The 20555-nt window shown below is 42.0% G+C and overlaps 1 long non-coding RNA gene across 1 annotated transcript; it reads right to left on the bottom strand.

Annotated features, from left to right (window-relative positions):
• Positions 1–5757: 5757 nt before the first annotated feature.
• LOC114640310 lies at positions 5758–19130 on the bottom strand. The gene is made up of 3 exons (XR_003714133.1): positions 19082–19130; positions 18725–18792; positions 5758–5853 (listed from the first exon to the last, which is right to left on the bottom strand). It is a non-coding gene; the product is annotated as an uncharacterized LOC114640310 (long non-coding RNA).
• Positions 19131–20555: the final 1425 nt, after the last annotated feature.

The raw sequence follows: 20555 nt of genomic DNA, 5'->3' as shown, positions 1-20555 counted from the left end.
TGTGTGTGTGTGTGTGTGTGTGTGTGTGTGTGTGTGTGTGTGTGTGTCTGTGTGCCTTTCATTCTCAAATTCAGATTGCTCCTGGGCACGAGTGTGCTGCCCCAGAGCAGTGTAGGGAATTACCACTACAGTTCATCTCATAGCAGGGATACAAAAGAGATGATGAGATTGAAGTTCTGCTTCCCTTCTGAGGGAACACCCCAATTATCCAAATGTTATGTGAAATTCTAGGAAATCTTTTTATAATTGCCAGATGGTACTGGAGAAATTTGAGTCCCTTTTAAGAAGGAGTTTGTAGTCTCGATAAAAGAACTTAAGACAGAACTCAAATTGAAGCTAAAGGATAATTTTATTAGTTTAAAAGAAAAATTCAGGGCAAGAAAACCATAAATCTCAGCATCTACCTAGAGGGAGAAAATGGAGAAGAGGAAAAAGAAAAACTAGGTAACAGTTTTAGAGAAAATGACCCTTTCTTTCACAGTAGCCAGTTGACCCTCATCTAGGGCAGAACTTTATGATCAGCTCTTCTCTCCTTGCTGAGATTTGGTCTGGTTTGGGCTTGGAGGAAGGTTTAGAGAAAGAGTAAGAAAGTCCAAAATATCAGACAGAGCATGCTTCAGTTTGGGGTAGCATCTGAAAGCAATAGAAAAAAAGAAAAAGAAAAAAATTGGATTTTACTGAATCAGATGGGCAGACCCAGTAAATCATGGCAGCCTTTAGGGACTGTACTAGCTGGTGGGAATTCTGAGAGGGGAAAGTACAGGATCTCTATAAAGGGGTAATTGGTCCTTTTTCTTTAGCATGGTTTAAGGTGAGCTGGCCTTGCTAAGAGTGGCACCTACCACCTTCCTGAGGTTCCTTGGCAAGATAATTGATGAGCCCATCTGGAATGTTAGGTCTCCATCCAGGTCAGAGATTTCATTCTCTTGACTAGGAGGAAAGTCTTTAATGGCTTCAATGCCACTGTAGCACAAATACCTCTTGCTAGACCATATCCAAGGGCAAAGTATATTCAGAGGGAAACACATTTGATTTCTTCAGGCATTAAACCTAAAAACATCCTCACTATAAGAACATGTTTTAATTTCCTAAAATTGGCTTTTTTATTTTCCATTCTGCAGAGAACACAAATATTAAAAACAAAACTCATTTAAATCAGTTCTTTCTAATCCTTCTATCTTACTTAACAATTAGATCAATATTAAGCAAAGAACCCCAGTTTTCTATTGTGTGGGAATGTTGGAGTATGTGGAGAGGTAGAATGAGTCTTCAGAAGTGACAGCAAAATCCCTGAGGCACAGTCTATAAGGCCTAAGCCAAGTCACTCAACAACTGTTTCTTTCAAGAAGAGTCTTCAGATGTTAGTGCGATAGTTGCAGCTTGCCTCACTGTGGCAAGCAAAGAGCCTTCCTGAGAACATTGACAACTTTGTAAAATAAACTCAGCCTTCACAGGTACTCACCATCTGCTTGCCTTGCTAGCATAATGACAGATGTCCCTTCAGGAGGATGCTGGCATTTTATATACATTAGTGTGGGAAGAGCTTGTTCTCCTGGTAAGCATGCTTTGTTTGCCAAGCACCAGGCAAACACAAAGCAATTTCTTTAAAAACAAAACAACAACAACAACAAAAATCCAACAACAACAAAAATCTTGTCCAAACTATGGAAACAAGACTTCTAAAATAAAGAAAAGGGAAGGCAAAATAGACTGGATTTCACACTGGAAGGTGAGTGATAGGCTGGCTAGTTTTCCAGAAAGTTCCTTGCCCTAAAATAAGTAGTGGTTGTGTCTTGAAATTCATGTTTGCCAGTAGTCAATATCTATAACTGGATTAAAATGTGGAATAATTTGAAGTAAAGCAGAAACAGAACAGGATAAAATAATTCCCCAGATCTTCTGGGGAATAAAATAAATAAAATAAATAAATAAAATAAATAAAATAATTCTCCAGCCGGGGAATACAAAGGGAGAGACTCATGGCTCCACCCGTATAGGTAGTTGAGGATGGCCTTGTCATCAGTGGAAGAAGAGGGCCTTGGTCCCTGAAAGTTTGGATTCCCTAGTGTTGGGGAATTTGAGAGCAGGGAGGCGGGAATGGGTGGATGGTAGGGGCACACCCTCATAGAAGTAGGAGGATGGGGGATGGGATAAGGGGTTTTGGGGGGAAATGGGAGAGGGGATAACATTGAAAGCTAAATAAGTAAAATATCCAATTAAAAAAACAGATAATGGATCTGGCAATTGTAGTCAAGTAGTCGAGACTTTTTGTCAACAATTTATTACAGGGATTTCATATAATCCTCAAGGACAAGGTATTGTGGAAGAGGCCCATGGAACTTTAAAAAGATTGGTGAGACATACTGTTGCTGAGACAAAGAATGATGCTGACCTGTGAGCTTGCTGAGTGCCCTGGCAAGGGTGACTGGGGAGCTGTATTGGATATATGTTCCTGACCCACCTTTGCTTGACTATATCCCAGATGGGACAAGCTGCCTTGCCTCAAGTTTTTAGACCTTGTGGGATAGGGAATCAAAAAGACAAATTATAATGTCTCTTGTACTTTTTTTTAAAGGTGACCAGCTATTAGGACTCAATCATGAAATCAATCCAATAATGGAAATAACAGTCTACATTTGGAAGGCTGGATCTGGACATTTTCAGGGACATATTTGGAAGTTAGCTGTAGTTCACTATGATGTTATGATAGCAAGAGATAAAGTTGGGACAGGATCTAGATTTCAAACAAGAGTTAGTGCATATTTTAAGGTTCTTTTAAATTTTCAAGCTAAAATTGGTTCTGTCTCTTCTACAGTATTTATTGTAAGTTGCATTGACTGTATAATTTCCAATTGTGTTAGTGTGTTGAAACCTGGCATATTTGTTATGGGGGTCTATCAACCAGCTTTTGTCTTATTGCCCTGAGTATTAGAAAAGCTTGATTCTTTGAAAAAAGCTTGAAATTTCTGGAAGAAGTGAGTTAGGCTTTAAGCAGAAGCAAGAGGGTAGTGGGCTTGATTACTGCTGGTATAACAGCTTTAATTTCATTAATTGCTAGCACCACTGCTTCTACAATAGCATTGACACAAGGAGTTAAGACAACTATTTTTGTTAACCACCTAGCAAAAAATTTTACTAATGTATTGAATATACAAAAGGATTTATATAGGTATCTGGAACAATGAATGATGCTCTATAACCCATTCAAATTATCTGAAGGAGGTTCAAGGTTCAAGAGTTAGAAGTCATCTAAAGTGTCATGACAAATATCATTAGAGTTGTGTTACTTATAAAATTTACAATGATTGTCATTATAATTAGAAAAAAGCTTATAGACACCTGTAGGATATTTGGCATAATCCTAACACCACTCTGGGTGCATTAACTTTGCATAGTGAGATTATGGATTTAAAGAATGCTGCTCTGTTGAGCTTTGCTGCTGTGGATAATGTCGATATAGCCTGAGGTATTTCCATTTTGGTCAAACCTCAGGAATGGCATATATAGCTTGATCAGGCTAGCCCTTCTTGTCCTGGGAATACTTTTATTTCTGCCCATCATGTTAAAGCTTGTATCTAACTACATCAACAGGCTGGCAGCCAAAGTACATGACTTGAAACTGATAATGGACCCCCAGACAGAGTTCTTAATTTAACAGGCTGGCAAGCCAAGGACAGGTAAGATTCTGCACAGAGCCTTACCAACCTGAGACAGAAATGCATTGCTTGTGATAATGCATATTCCATGATGGGTAAGGAAGGCTTTCTTGTCAGAATGACTTAAGACAGGCTCAGTCTGGTTTATGCAATAAAAAGGGGGAGATGTGGAGAGCTTTTGGGGCTGCCTGGAAGGAATCTATCATTGGCCAAGGACAAGGAAATGAACTGCTTGGAAGGAACTTGACATAGGCCAAGGACAAGGAAATGGGTTGATTGGAAGAAATCTGACATAGGCCAAGGACAAGGAAATGGACTGCAGGCAGGAATCTGTCATTGGGCTGGAACAAAGAAGTAATTTCAGGCAGAAATCTAAATTCTAGGCTAGAACAAAGAAGTATGCTTTAGGCATGAAAATGACTTTGGGCTAGGACAGGGAAATAGGCTCAGATATTTTCATCATCCTGATAAGCCCTTAGAAATAGTGATCACAGGAGTGATCACAGGACTCTGTTTATTGTTGTGCATGTTCTCTGATTATCTGGGTTTATTGTCTTCCTTGTTCCCGGAGTATTTGAATCTATTGTATTGTTAGTTCCTCAACCTAGAACTGACCTTAATATTTGCATGTAATTTAAACAGTATAAAAGCAAAAAAGGAGGAGGAGGGATGGCATAGGTGATTAATGGGTGGGGGGGAATGGGGAAGGGGGATAGCATGTGAAATATAAATAAATAAAGTATCAAATAAAAACATAAAATTAAAAATAAAAAAGTATACTATTTTGTAAAGATCAAATAATGTTTCCAGTTGTCTCTGTTTTTTACAACTTAGTTTAGACCAAGCACAAGACCTTCATAAGTTCAAGCCATAGGTGAAGTGGCCACTACATCTCACCTCAAACCAGAAGCTATTTGCAATTGACACTAGATGGGTATGGTGGTTTGAAGAGGTATGGTTCCCATAGATTCATATGTCTGAATGCTTGGCCCATAAGAGAGTGGCGCTAGTAGGAGGTATGGCCTTGTTGGAGTGAGTGTGGACTTGCTGGCAGTATTGTGTCATTGTAGGGGTGTGATTTGTGGTCACCCCCAAACCCCCTGCACATATATGCTCAAACTAGACCTAGTGTCAGTCTCCTTCTGCTGCCTGTGGATCTCAGCTCCTTTCTCTCCATGACAATAATGTACTAAGCCTCTGAAACTGTAAGCCGGCTCCAATTAAATGTTTTCCTTTATAAGAGTTGCCATGGGCATGGTGTCTGAAGGAACTCTGGTCAGCTTGAGCATGTATGTGCAGGGGGTTTGGGGGTGGGGGAGGCATGGTTCTGGCAGGCCTTGTCTTTCTCTGTTATTCTCTGTGACTTGCTAATGATCATTTTAAATTACATTCCTAAAAGCTATTCCACTATTTGGCTACTTCTACCCCCTAAGGCTGACTTCCAAGGTCTGTCTAGCTATCAAGGTACCTGAAGTCCAGCAATCAAAAGCCTCCTTTGATGGGGGGGGGTAGAGGAGGGATTGTGGGGGCTGATGGAGTAGGGGGCAGTGACAGAGATGTAAAGTGAATAAGTAAAAGATAATTTTTTTAAAAAAAAGCACACAAATGCAACCCCCATCCCCTGGCTCACCTAAGTAACATGCCCAATTAAAATTAAACACCTCATCCTAACACAAGGTTTTCTCTTTTCCCTTTATAAACTACCATTTGTCTATGGGCCATGTCTGTCTCCTCTCTATCTTGAGGCAGTCCTTTGTCCTCCTCCTGGACAAATAGCTCTGCCCCCTCTCCTTTGTTCCCTCCCCCTTCTCCCTCTAGCTTCTGTCTTTGTCCCTTATTCCCTGCCCTTTGTTTCTCTGGGGCAAATAAATCTCCTTTGTGCTGAGAAGTTGGTTTTGGGGTTCTGAGCCAATACCAATCCTTATGCTTTTCAGTTCTTTTTGACCCTCAATCCAGTACTCAAAGTACAAAAATGCATTGCTGCATTTTTAGTTAATTGTTATAGCACCATGCCTCTTCTTACAGATTCTTGAGAGGTACAGAGACAAAAGGAAATCTATTCATAAACACGCTGACAGATAAAAATAATAAAATGACTTACTTGATTCTGGAAGTTGACAAATTCCAAAACTACAGTTGATGATACGGAAATTCAGAAGATCCAGTGATGTGCTTCTTTCTGAATCTGAATTGAAGGCTGTTCAAAGATAACCTCTACTGAGTCTTTTGTTCTGTTGACATCTTTAGTGGATCGGTGAGGATAATTTGCTTTACTACTGACTCAAATGTTTAGCATATTAAAAAAAATGTACATCTGCACATACACATACTTAGCTAAATATCTATCTGGGCACCACATGACCCACTCAAGTTGACACACAAAATTAATCATTAAATAAAAGTAATATTTTTCTTTCTAAACATAAATATCTGACATATGAGAAAGAGGTTGTAGTGGTTTGAGCGTGGCCCTATGGATAGGCTTATATATTTGAAAGCTTAGTCCCTAGTTGGTGGAACAGTTTAGGGAAGGATTAGAAGATATGGTCTTGCCAGAGGAAGTATGTTACTGGGGTGAGTCCTTATAATCCCATTCTCTCTGCCTCATGGTTACTGTTTCAACATATAAATTCTCATCTGCTACTACACCACCATGCCTGTCTGCTTGCTACTGTGCACCTACCATGATAATCATGGACTCACACTCTGAAACTATAAGCAAGCCCCAGTAAACTCTTTCTTCTATATGTTGCCTTGGTTATGGTGTCTTTTCACAGCAATAAAAAAGTAACTAAGACAGAGTAGCACATTAGATGAAAAAAAATTTTTTTTAATTAAAAAATTTAAAAAATTTAAAAAATTTAAAAAATTGTGTACATACAGTACACAATAAGAGTTTTATTCAACCAAAAATAATGAATTCTATTATTTGTAGGAAAATGGGTAGAACCGTAGATAATCATATTAAAGAAAATAAGGCTGATAAGGACAAATCTCACTACCGTTGGGATGTGAAGTGTAGATTTAAGAAGGAAATATATATGTGTATGTATATGTGTATACATGCATAGAATAGAAATGTATCATATGTGTATATCTATGTATGACTATTTATGGAGGAAGAAGGCCAGTGTGTGTGGGTGAATAAAAGAGGGGAATAGGTAAAGCAACATGAACAATGTACAGTGACATTCATGGGAGAAAATTCTATAATGACACCCTTTCTGTAGGCTTATTTTTCAAAAAGAGCAGAGCATGTTGACCTAGAAAATGTTTTAGGTATTCAAAGAAGTTTCTGGTAGACAAGAGAGCATGGCTGCACAGCGTGGTCTGAATGCAGGGCAAGTCCAAGATGACAAGACTGAACTACCCAAATGGAAGCCGAGAAGAGCCAGTGGGACAGGGCAGTAAGGCATGCACTCTCTAAGCTGTTTGCCTGTTTCCTCACACAGAAAATGAGATTTATGAAGCATCATGTGAGCATGAGATGATAGCCTACATGAAAGAGGCTTAGAGAAGGGCCTATCTGGATGAATTTTAGATAATGAAAATATAATAGGAATTCTAATCTGTCTAGAAACAACATCATTCATTTTCCCTGTATTAGAAGAGCCAAAGAATTCTCTGTAACATTGCTTTTAGGGAATGCTAATGTAAAATCCACATACCATGTGTCTTAGGGTTTTATTGCTAAGAAGAGACACCATGACCAAGGCAACTCTTATAAAGGACAACATTTAGTTGGGGCTGGATTACAGTTTCAAAGATTCAGTCCATTATCATCATGTCCAGAAGGATGGCAATGTTCAGGCAGGCATGGTGCTGGAGAAGGAGCTGAGAGTTTTGCATCTTGGTTGAAAAGCAGCAGCAGGATGTCTTCCGAAGGCAACCAGGAGGAGGTTCTCTTCTGCATTGGGTGGAGCCTGAGCATAAGCCCTCAAAGCCCACCTCCACAATGACACACTTCCTCCAACAAGGCCACATCTCCTAATAGTGCCACTTCCCATGGGCCAAGCATATTCAAACCACCACATTCCACTCCCTGATATCCACAGACTTGTTCAAACATATGAGTCTATGGGGGCCATACCTCACCATAACATAATGCAAAATATATTTAGTCTAACTTCAAAAGTCCCCATAGTCTATAGCAGTCTCAACAATTTTAAAAGTCTGAAGTTCAAATGTTTCTTCTGAGGTTCATGCAATCTATTAACTGTAATTCCCTATGAAATCAAAATAAAAAAACCACATCACATACTTCCACCATTAAAGGATATATGTTACCATTCAAAGACATCATAGTGAGAAAATACTGGACCAAATCAAGACCAAAAAATCAGCTTGACAAACTCCAAACAGCTAGGCATCTCCATGTCAGATGTCAAAGTGTTCCTCAGATCTAGAACTCCTTTCAGGTTTATTGACTGCAACAGATTTCTTTCTCTTGGTCTGGTTCCACTCCCTGTTAGCACCTTTCCTCAGCAGCAATTTATGGCTCTGGCATTTCTAACATCTTGGGGTATCCAAGGCAACTTCAACTCCACAGCTTCTTTTTCCAAGGTCTGAGATCCACACATGATCTTCCAGGCTACTCTACGTCTCCAGCTCTGCCCTCTGTAGGCTCAGGTTGACTCCATCCCACTGCTGCTGCTATTTATGGTGGTCATCCCATGGTACTGGCATCTCCAATACTCTGGAGTCTTCCACTGTAACTAGATGTTACTAGTAGCCTCTCAAAGGCTCTCTTCATGATGTCAAGCCTCAGCTTCTTTGCATGACCCCTTCAGTCCTGGGCTGTCAACTGCAACTGAGATAACACATTCACCAATGGCCTTTTTTGGCCTCTCACAGTGCCAAACTTCAGCTACTCTCCAATGACCCCTTTACGAACTTCAAAACTGGTACTACCTGGCTGATTCTTACAGGTTACCATGTTTGGGACAGTAAGTCTATCTCTGGAACACAGCTTCTTTGTGTTCTCAGAAAACACATCCTAGAAGATTTCACCTCAGTGATGCAGGTCTCTTCAAAATCACCACTAATTTCTTAGCCTCAGCTAACCAGTATCAGTAATTCGAATAACCCCTTCTACTTTTTACTCTAAAGCCAGCTCCACATAGCTGAAGCTGCCGAGGTCTGCTCCTTACAGAGGGTACCGGAACATGCCCTTCCTTGTTCTATTATATCATTGCCTTCTGTTTTCCAACTCCTTCACTGTCTAAGCTTGGCTGTCCTGGAATTTGCTTTATAAAGGAGTGTACCATCATACCTAGACCTAAGCCTTTCTTTACTTGGAAATTGCTCTGTACCACACTGGCATTGAACTCAGAGATCTGTTTGTCTCTGTCTCTTGGGATTAAAGGAGAGTACCACCATCTCTGGGCCTAAGCTTCTCATGGCTACTATGCCTCAAGATACAGATGAAAATCATGTGTCTTCCAGCCCCAAGCTCTGGATCACACATGTGCCCTCCATTTCTGGACTGCAGTTCATTCCAGATTAAAAGTCCAAATGAAAATAAGAACCAGGTCATAAAAACACCTGACATGATATAACTCTCCCTTGTCCAACTGCAAATATATAAGTTTAGCTGGGTGGGATCTTGCCCCAAGTCACCACTCCCTTAATTCCATTTAATATTCTTGAATACAGGATTTAGCTTCATCCTACTTTCTGGTGCCCCTTTATTCTTTGAACCATACATTTTGTATTTTTCCTTTCTAAGCTTGTTATGCTTGATCAGAACACTCTTCTTGAGAGTAAACCAGAGGACAAAGCATATGCTGGTTTTGTGTGTGTGTGTGTTTTTGTTTGTTTTTTGAGACTTCCTTTGTCAATGCTATTAATCTGAATCTCTTTACTTTAGTCTCAGATAGACTCTTCAGACAAAGGCAAAAAACAGCCACTTTCTTCACTAAAATATTACAAGAGCAGTCTTCTAGGCCACATACTACCATTCTACTCCTCTGAAACCTGTTAAGCCAGGCACCCACAGTTCAAATTACCCTCAGTACTGCTATCTTCCATGTTTTTACTAGTATGGTCCATTAAGCCCCACTTAAAGCATTCTGCTGCTCTCCACAGTTCCCAAATCTACATTCCTCCAAACAAAAACATGGTCAGGCCTATCACAGCATTACCCCTGTTCCTGGTACCAACTTCTGTCTTAGTTAGGGTTTTATTGCTGAAGAGACACCATGATCAAGACAACTCTTATAAAGGCAAACATTTAATTGGGGGCTGGCTTACAGGTTCAGAGGTTCAGTCCATTATCCTCATGTCAAGAATGAATAACAGTGTCCAGGCTGACATGATGCTGGAAAATGAGTTGAGAGTTCTTTCCTGAAAGATGGTTGAAGGAGACTATCTTCTGCAGGTAATCAGGAGGAGTCTCTCTCCTGCATTGGGTCAAGCCTGAGCATAGGACCTCAAAACCTATACCTACAGTAACACACTTCCTACAAGAAGGCCACACCTATTCTCCAGCAAGGTTATACCTCCCAATAATGCCAGTTCCCATGGACCAAGCATATTCAAACTACCGCACCATGTGAAACAGTTAAATAAAAGAATTTTGTGGTGGGTTGATTGTCTACATACTAGCTAAACATTCTCTCATTAAGCCCCTGGCCCATATGCCAAAACCTTTGACCTTTCTACTTGAAGAACGCTCTGTGACTCAGGAGCCCCTCAGAATTCTACCTCTAGAATGCTGGGATTCCAGATGATTACACATGTTTCAGCATTATTGTCCTGTTGTACAGTCACTTTTCTTATAAGAAAACCTGAATTTGTTTCAGGGCAATTTCTGTATCAGGGAGGTGTCTGAGCATAGTGTGAATTTCACATTTGCCTATGTGTGACTTTTCTCTGCAAGAAATAGTAACTGGGGAAGGGAGCAGGCTGCTGAACTGAGCCACAGGAGGAGTCCACAAGTCCCATACAGTCCCACACTTTAATCATTTTCCAGCTGTCCAGACTTCCTGCTGTGCTAACAGACATACTCACAGGCAAGATGGACAGTCTGAATAAAATGATCCCATTCCTTAGGAAAGAAAGAACCACCCCATTTGCATTTCCCCTTAGCAAACTCAGTGCTGGCCCTTCTCCTCTGGAGCAGTGGTGATGACTTAAGGAGACAGCAAGACCCTCAAATGCATAAGAATCACATTTCCTTCTGAAGTTAGATTCTGAGGATGACAAAAGCAATAAAATCACGATGCCAGGTGGTAGCACCTAACACACAGTCAGGGAGCCAGGGGCCTGGTCTCAGCATAGAGAGATGAGGCCACTGACATAGGCCCCTCCCAGGGAGAGAAGTCCTCAAACAGCTTGGCAGCTGGGAAACTCTCAGAGGCCCTGCACCAAGGCAGAAAACTGAGGAATGACCAAGCTCCCACTAACTCACTGCTGTAGGCTATACTGATTTCTTTTTTTTTTCCACTTTAAAGTTTATTATTATATGGATTATTTATTTGTGTGTGTGTGTGTGTGTGTGTGTATAAGCACACCTATGTGTTTGTGAAAGTGAGTATATAAAGTCAGAGGACAACTTTCAGGAATTGATTCTCTCCTTCCTTCCTCCATGATAGGAAAGGTGTCTTGTTCCTGTCATGGTCCTCTTACTCCAGGATTGTTGACTCGTGAGCTTGGGCTGATCTGTCTCAGCCGCCCATCTCACTTTAGGAATGCTGGGATTACAGAGTCAAGCCATTACACTGGCGGCTTTGTAGTGTCAGATTTGAGCAGCAAAGCTTTTACTCATGAAGCCATCTCCCTGGCCCCTGGTTTCAAACCTCTTCCTGTGCATAAGAATCACTCAAGCCATGTTGAGAATGTCAATATTGTGAGGGCCCAGAAAAAGATTTCACCAGCAAATTCTGCACTGTAAGAGTCCTCTCTGGGCCTCTGACCTGGGTGTGCTCTGTAAGCTACAGCAATACCTATCACCTTTGTCCATGATTTCACTTTCTGCTAACTGTGATTTATATGAAAAATTCCAAAAGTAATCTATCCCCAACTTTTAGCCTGAATAGTGCACTGAAAGCACACACTGTCCTGCTCTGTCCACACCACGGTGTGAATTTTCCCCTTCCCAGAATATCCACTCAGTGTGTGCTGCCCACCCACGAGTCAGTTACTACAGTTATTAGCTGTCTGGATTACTGGATTAACAGGACACTACAGTGACTATGTTCAAATGATCATTATTTTACTTAATAATGACTCCAAAAGGCAATAATACAGGTAGCAAGTCCGTGATGCCAAACAGAAGTTCCAGTCTTTAAGTGAAAACACGGATGTGGTCAAGTTTTAATAAGGAATGGGGAAAAACATACTGAGGCTGCGAAATCTGCAATTAGAGCAAATCATCCACCGTGAAACCGTGAAGGAAAAGGAAATTGGTGTCAGTTTCCAGGTCATAGCTCAAACTGTGAAAGCTATGGCACCCTGTGACAGACAGCACTGAGCTAAGGTGGGGATCACTGAATATTCTTATGTATAGAAGAGAGAACATGGGGTCTGTTGGACTTGGTTGAAGTGGGAATTTTTGGTTGTGTCATGTGATGCAGACTCATGATGTTTTGAGGAAGCAGACTCATGCGATGTTTTGCTGAGGCAATACCTCTGAGAGGACATGTCATGTTTGGTGAAGGTATAAATAGGACCCAACTTCGACTCAATGGGCGACGGCGGGGTGCTTCCATAGCTCACTTTGCAACTATTCACTGGTCTCAAGTGTTCACAGACCTTCACTTTGTTGAGAGAAGCATGGCAGAGAACTCCTGGCTTTCTGACTGGTTCCGGTCACTCCCGCTGACTCATTATGATTTGGCAAGGCCTGGCTATTTCTGCTGGATTGTGTTGCCATTGCTGATTCATGTTTGGTGACAAACTTTTGAATTGGACTGTTGGTATCCTGACATTACTGAACTGGACTGACAAACTGAGATTAAAATTGTCCCCCAAAACTACTTCTAAACAGGTCCACAGCCCCTTGTCCCATTTACCATGTTTTCTCCCCTACCTTTCTACAGTGGGCTAGAAGGGGGAGTCAAAGTTGAGAACCCTTATTAAAGTGGGTTTAAAAAAATCTAAGCCTACAAATGTATTTGGTTGGATTCTGTTTACACACACACACACACACACAAACATACACACACACACACACACACACACACGGGAAGAGGTGGGGGAAACTATTTTAGGAAATGGGAAAATTCTCTAAGTTTGTGTGCAATAACTGACAGTGATTTGGTTTGTTTCAGAAAGGGCATCCATGTACACATAAATCTCATTCAGAATTATTCCTTTATACAGTGGTTTCTGAGCCCACTCAGAGTTGGAGTCCTTGGTTAAGAGATCTTGTTGCCCAACTGGCCTAGGTAAAAGGGACACCTGGCAAAAATTGCCCCAGTATGGTCCCTGGAGCAGAATCACCTGGGAACTTGTTAGAAAAGTAGTTTGAGGGACACTGAACAGGAGAGTCAGCTCTGTGGACTGTTTTCCAAGTGTGCCCATAACGGTGAGAATGCAGGAGGCAGTGTGGAAAGGCTGGGGTTTTCTCTGCCAGGCTTCAGAACCTCAGCTAGCTTCTATGTCAGCAGGTCTCAACCTGTTTGGTCAAATGACCCTTTCACGGGGTTCGCCTAAAACCACCAGAAAACACATTATGGTTCAAAACAGTGGTAAAATTACAGTTATGAAATAGCAATGACAATAATTTTACAGTTGGGGGTCACCACAACACGACAGTATTAAAGGGTCACAGCATTACGAAGGTTGAGAGCCCACTGCTGAACCAAGGGAGCCCACTGGAGAAATCACAGAGAGTGGAACACACAGAGGGTGGGGTAGTACTGGCCTGTTACTAGCTCAGTGCCCTGGCTGATGTCCATGTGGCTCTCAGAACTGCCAAACTGCCCATTTCCATCATTCATTTGGGAAGTCTATCTGACTTCACGTTAACTGAAGCTGACTTTCTCTTTCTCTTCCATAGGCCTCTGACCTTCACCCCAGCCCAGATCCTGACACAAGCTAGTTCCAAGAGGAAAGGCTAGAAGATACACCCATCCCATCCTCCCGGTCCCCACTGCCTGCTGACATGTACTGTAAATGGACCTTTAGACTCTTGAAAGCTGAGAATTCCCTGCTTCCCATAGCAGATATCTGATAGCTTCTTTTCTACAGAACCAGGCTCAATTATCTCATTTGAGAGATCTAACCCTCCCAACACTGCTTTTCCAGGAAAAGATTTCCAGCCTTTCCTCTGGTCTCCTGTGACCCTGAGAGATGACCTCATACCATCTACCTCACTGTTCCTTAATTCTTGATTTCATCTTCTGAAACCTTTGGCTTCTCAGTAGCTCTGTTCCTGGCTCAAAGCAGGATATCAGTAAATGATCCTTAAAGAGAATGAATATTTTATTTCCTCCTAATCACAAGCTTGAGATCAGCATGCTATACTTTATGTATCTGGAAGCACTTAACAAGCAAGGGTGTCAGTGAACATGGAAGAGAGCCAGCACATCCGTCGTAGCCTTCTTGGTCTTTTCCATGTGGACTTGAATAATTCAGACTCTTCCTTGCATTCTCCATTTCTTTACTTCATAGGAACCAGCTCAGTATCCCAGACTCCTGGTTTCCAAAACCAGACTGTCACGTCTTGCTAAATAAGGAGACCATAGAACTTATCACACAGATCAGTACACTCTGGAGAATGAAAGGGCAGTATTGATGAAGGCAATACTGGGGAGTGCCACGGCCCAGCAGGAAGATGTGGGCACTCTCAATGCTCTGCCTAGACTGGGTACAGCGAGAAGCTGGATAAAGGACAATAAAGGAGGTTTCAGAGCAGTGGCTGACAGGATTTTAATGTGAAAACAACGTGTTTCTCCTCCTCCATACCACATCCCAACATCAGGGAGTGCTTATCTCTTTGGAGAAAAAGATTTTTCCAGCGTCTGTCTATGCCTTCTTATGCAGTTCCTCTGCCCAGAGAGTTCTTGTTCACACTGGATTGTCTGTTAAGCCTCTCTGCTGACCGGACTATAAACCCTGGATGTGTTTTTGAGGTCACCTGACTGACTGGTCTACCATTATCTTTAGCACCGAGCAGCACGTGGTAACTACCTGAGGTGTAACCCACGTTGGGTGCTCTTCCCTTCAGCCTGTGTAGGAGCTCTGCACAGTGACTTCAGATCTGGGTGGGCACACTTCTAACACCACCGTGCAACGTGGGACTTCTCTAAAGTCCCATGTTATCTTTGTATCAACCATGAAATTAGAAGCTAATGGGACATGTTACTAAGCAACCGGCATTTTTAATGGTTGCTTACAAATAAGAGTGAGTAAGCAACATTTCCTTAAGATATTGGAAATCTAAGTAGTGCTAGTTTATTTCTTTGGCAAAATGTTACATGAAAATTCTATGGAAGAGGATCCTGTTCCCCAAAGTGGTCAAAGATACAGACTGCCTGGGAATAAACACAATTCAATGCTTAGAAATGATGGGAATAAAACTAAAATACTACGCCAAGAGATATAAAATTTTTATAATAAGAGATATAAATATAAATTAAATTTCTCAAAATGAACATGCTGAGTTAATCTCTTTTTGTTTATGTCAATCAAAATGTTAGCATTATTTTTCTGGCATTTTTATTATATAAAGTACATTTATACAAAATAATGGCATATAAAGGTGGCCTAAAAAATCTGAAGAAAAAGTAACAATGAAGAGGAGACTCATTTCCCCTAAATTTCAAAAACCATAGGCATAGTGAGAGTAGCGTCACTCATAGTAGCCATGAGTTTAGGAATGTCAGAGGCAGCTATGTCAGTAATGCTACTACTAGAAGCATTGGTTTTGGTGTGTGTGTGTTTATACATGTATACATTGAAATGACAAGCATACAAGCATACTAACATACCATGGGTTGTACCTTTTCCCCTCCACTTTCCATGCTCGTACCTAAAATCTGCTACCTTGCCCAATCGCTGGTATACAGCATTAACTCCAATCCCTGTGTTGTAAATCATGGCTCCAGATTTATTATCCTATGTAACTGCAAGTTTGTGCCCTTTGACCTATATGTTTTATTTATCCTAGTCTTGCGGGGGTGGGGGGTGGGGGGGTAGGGGGGAGGTGTCATCACCTATAACTATTGATCTTTTTTTTTATGCATTCAATTTGCTTGTTTTGTTTTAGTTTTTTTTTAAAAATATGTGCATTCCTTTTGACCTTGCAAGCTTCCTTGTAGAAATGGTTCCTAAGGAAACAAAGGCCCCCAAAGACCTGTGTGGAAGTAATGTTTCTAATAAACAAAAGTAGAAAAAAAACCTAAAAGCCTGATGCTAGGGAAAACAGATGAATAATTTATGAGACATGCCTTCCTGAAACACTATCCAGCCAACTGTAGATCTCCCAGCCCTGAATTCATGGAGTAGGCAAGACTCCTGTTGAAGCAAAGCAGGTATCTCTCTGATAGTTTCAAATAAGTGTTCCCTCGGTGGCTTTGAATGAGGACTATGGAAATCTTTCCTTTAGCTTTATTGTTTTATCTTTTTATTAAACTCTTATCTTTAAAAGGTTATGTGTTTATTTATATAAAGACACCCTAGCTGTTGATAAACAGATAATTGCCTCCCTGAGAAACCTGAATTCCGTAGGCAGACCCAGAGCTGTCTTCCAGCCACCCATTAGTCATACTTCGAAGTAAGAGCTTCCCTGCCTAGTGTGCAACAGTATGAAAGAGCTCGTGCCTGATGTGTGTGGGGCCTGGGGTACTTCAATCCGGGGGTTTTATTTGCCTGGTTTACAGGCTGTGGTCTGGGTAATCCAACAATGGCTGTCTTACCATGGAAAGACCCAAAATCCAGCAGTTCAGGAGATAGGATGGATGTCTCAGTAGCCCTGATCTGATGCTGGGATTCTGGAGGGTTCCTAGAGTGCTGCTAGTTTTTAGCTGATGTTGGAATCTGAAGAAATAGACTCTAATACCAACGAAGGAATGCCTTAGCGACAGGGTAAATGAACTTGCCAGCGAATGTGAGGGCAAGCAGGCAAAAAGCAAAGCTTCTTTACTGCATGTCTTTACAGAAGGCGGGTCCCAGGTTTAGGTTGGGTCTTCCTACCTCAAAAGATCCAATCAAGACAATCCATCACAGGCATGTCCAGCTATTTGAGTTTTAGTTGGTTTCAGATATAGTTAAGTTGACACCCACAAAAATTAGCCACCACAAACAGAGGTACACATGTGCAAGTGGGATAGATTGAAATTTCTCATTACTGAGTACAAAAAAAAAAAAAGCTTTCTGAAGTAAACATAAAGCATGCCAATGCTATTTCAGTTAGGAAGACCTGGCTGCAGGAAGCTGTCTGTCACCAGGAAGAGCACCAGGAAGTTACTACCAGGAAGAGTAAGTACCATGCTGACCTTTTCTCTTTCTCTCCCTTCCCTTCCTTTTTCTCTTCCCACCTTCCCTCTTTCCCTCCTCTTTCTCTTTTCTTCATTTCATATTTGACTACTGAAAGGCTTTAAGCAGTTGAGAGATCCCAGGCTCGGAACCACAGTCTGTTTTAGTCGACAGATAACTGAGACCAGAGCAAAGTGAAGCCTGGAAGATGGGCTCTAGCTCTGAGGCTGTGCTTGCTTGTCATCTTAGACAGTCCCTTTCCCAGATCTATGCTTGAAAACCAATGCCTAGAACAACAAAGATTCCTGTTCTGAGACCTTGTTATCTGGGTGGGGGGTTGGGGGGGGGGAGGTCTGGCCCCTCTGCTAGTTAGTAGAATCAGTTCCTGTGAAGTGCTTCAGGAGCAGCCTGCTGTCAGTCATCAGGGAACCCTCCTCCCAAGTTTTCTCCTTTGTTTCTTTTCTTCCCCTTCATAGGAAATTGGGACTCAGCCACCAGAGGGAGGAGGCAGGGATTCTTGTGCTGTCAAGGGTAGGTAAGGCAGACAGCTTTCTAGCAGTGGGCAGACAGGTTAATTGGACACTTGAAGCCTTTACTCTAGTTGGGGGTTAGGAAGTATAGAGACAGATAAAGGAGTCCAAAAGACATCTCCTCTGTTTCCAGAGGTTCTAATGATAGGACACGTCATAGTATATAAGAATACATTTGTACTCATTCTGTAGGAAGGCATCTACACACACACACACACACACACACACACACACACACACACACTGCTAATATTTGTTCTGAATTAACCTTCAACCTACTTGTCATTCATCCTAGGGGCTCAGGAGGAATTTAAGACCCAATGGCCTTAGCATATACAACACGACCCCCCTACCCCCCACCCCCCACTACTATACAGAGATAATAATGAGGAAAACCCACCAGTTACACTGAGAGAGGAGACCATGCGGAGAGAATGAATAGCACCATAAAACACAGGAGCAAGACTGACAGGACCAGAGGCCAAGACCAGACCATGAAACTTGGCCTTAGTTTCTCTCCTTACTTATATAACTGCTGGCTAGAGACCATAGATCTTTAGGGTGAGCATCCTGTCTTCTCAGATCGCTGGCTGAAGAACAAAAACAGTTCCAAGACAGATCCCGTGACATCAAAGCACCTATCATGCTCAAGTGTCCCCCAAACACTCCCCCACCCCAGCCAGTTTCCATGCCGACGTCAACTTCTGTTACTTTAGAACAGAGGCTGTTGGGTGAGGCAGCTTGGAAGGGAGCAGGCTTCACTCAGCAATCTGGTCCTGACTTGATTCTGCCAGAAAAAGACTGGGTGGGGTTCAGTCAGGGATGACTGGGTGGGAGTTTTCCTATCCTGGGAAAAGAAGTCTAGTCAGCTGCCTGCAGTGGCGCAGGGAGGAGGGGCGTGATTAGCGTCAGCTGTAGAAAGCCTAATTCCTATCAGTGAACCTCCCAATTTGCTTAGAGATGGCCAGCAATGAGAAATGTGGGTCTGCAGCCCCAGAGCCCCAGCGGAACATTCCTAAAACAGTCAGTCACTGGTGTCCTAGTTTGTTTTCTATTTCTGTGAGAAGGACCTTGACCAAAAGCAACTCTCTCAAAGGAAAGGGTTTATTGACTTACAAATTCTGGTTCACAGTCCACTGAGAGAAGTCAAATTGGAACTGGAGGCAGAAATCTGGAGGCAGGAACTGAAACAGAGACCGTAGAGGAATGTTGTCTACTGGCTTGCTCATCTTTCTTTCATGTATACCACAGAACCAGCTGCCCAGGGGTGGCACCGCCCACAGAGAGGCGGGCCTGCCCACCACGTTCTCGTGGACCTCCACATCAGTCATTATTATTGGACTATCTCAACCTGCCAGCTTCCGAATAATAACATAAACTTATATTTATTTATGAGTTCTTAGGCCTTATAGCTTAGGCTTGTTCCCAACTATCGGATAACTTAATAAACCATTTATATTAGTCCACGTTTACCATATGGCCCGATACTTCTCATTCTGTCCCGGTAAGTCCAGCTTCCTCCATGTCAGGTTGGCAAATCCTGCGCCTGATTCTACCCACAGTTCCTATCTCTACCCGGATGTTCTGCCTTTCCTGTCTTGCCCTGCTATAGAACATCAGCTCTTTATTAAACCAATCAGAAAGTGACGGGAGAAGATGTTTACAAAACAATGAGGCTAAGGACTCTGGCTAAAACTCTGGCTAAGGACCAAGGCATTTGGGCTTCAGGGCCCTGAACAGTGTCCCAAGGAAACAAGTGATGCTTCATAAAAATAATACCAAAGTGTGGACAGTACTCTGCTTTCTGGTGGCACAGAAATCAACATTTGAATAAAAAAAAAGACACCCTTTATACAGTGCAGAAGAAGATTATCCCAGTAAGCTGTAAATCAAGAAAATGCCTGGTAGATTTGCCTCAAGCAATCTGAAGGCGTTTTCTTAATGGAGGTTTCTCTTCACAGCTACCTCTAACTGGCATTTATGTTGACAAACAACAACAAAAACCCAAACAACACACCAGGAAACCTAGTCATCACTATTTCGGAAAGAAGAAAAGGGAGTCTGTGAAGATTCTTTGAAGCCAGGGCACGGGGATGACATTTCACTTGGAGCCTGGTTTAGTTGTGTTTAAGAAGGATGTCAGTCTGCATTAGGGGCCATCTATGAACTTGGCTCTGCTCCAAAAGCTGGGGCTGTGGTAATAAGCAAGACAATGAAGCTGCTGACACTAAGGAATGCACTTTTAGAAGGAATTATAACCTGAATCCTACACTTAGGCCAGTGTGTGCTTAGCAAATACTCTTTTATGCTGATTGAGGCCATTATGTCCTGACTGAACGCTGCCTTAAGGAGTGTCCTTTCCTCTCTCTTTTCCTCCTTCCCTTCCTCTTGACACCCTTATCTTTTTCTGCCTAGCCTTAAACTCCTGAACTCAAGTGATTGCCCTGCCTCAGAACAGCTGAGGTATTCTTTGTAGATGTCACTCTGACAATCTCCCTGAACCCACTCCTCCTCTGGCTAAGGACAATGGCATTTGGACTTCAGGGTTCTGAACAGTGTCCCAATTCTCCTTTTTGTATGTTCTCTCCCAGTTTGCCCCAGCTTTGGTGATTCACCCAGGAACATCAGGCTTGGTCCCTGAGCTTATTCTGAGCTGTGGGCGGAAGAAGAAAAGGGGAGCATGGAACAGGACATTGTGTCAGGGTTTGAGGTATCTGGGGGACTGATCAAGGAAGAAGATATGATCATCACTGCAGGGGAAGGGAGAGCGGAACTGTTCATGTAAACACTGGATTGCTTTTTGTCTTTCTGTGAAATACTTCTCCAATTCCTAACATATTATGAACTTGTACTTAAAATCTCATACTGTAGAATTTTAATTGTAGAAACACATTGTTTATAGATGTATTAGCCACTTTTCTGTTGCTGTCATGAAATACTATAACTA

The sequence above is a fragment of the Grammomys surdaster genome, unplaced genomic scaffold (genome assembly GCF_004785775.1).
Source record: "Grammomys surdaster isolate TR1022 unplaced genomic scaffold, NIH_TR_1.0 125807, whole genome shotgun sequence".
Lineage (NCBI taxonomy): Eukaryota > Metazoa > Chordata > Mammalia > Rodentia > Muridae > Grammomys > Grammomys surdaster.
This window is presented reverse-complemented; position numbering and strand designations above follow the sequence as displayed.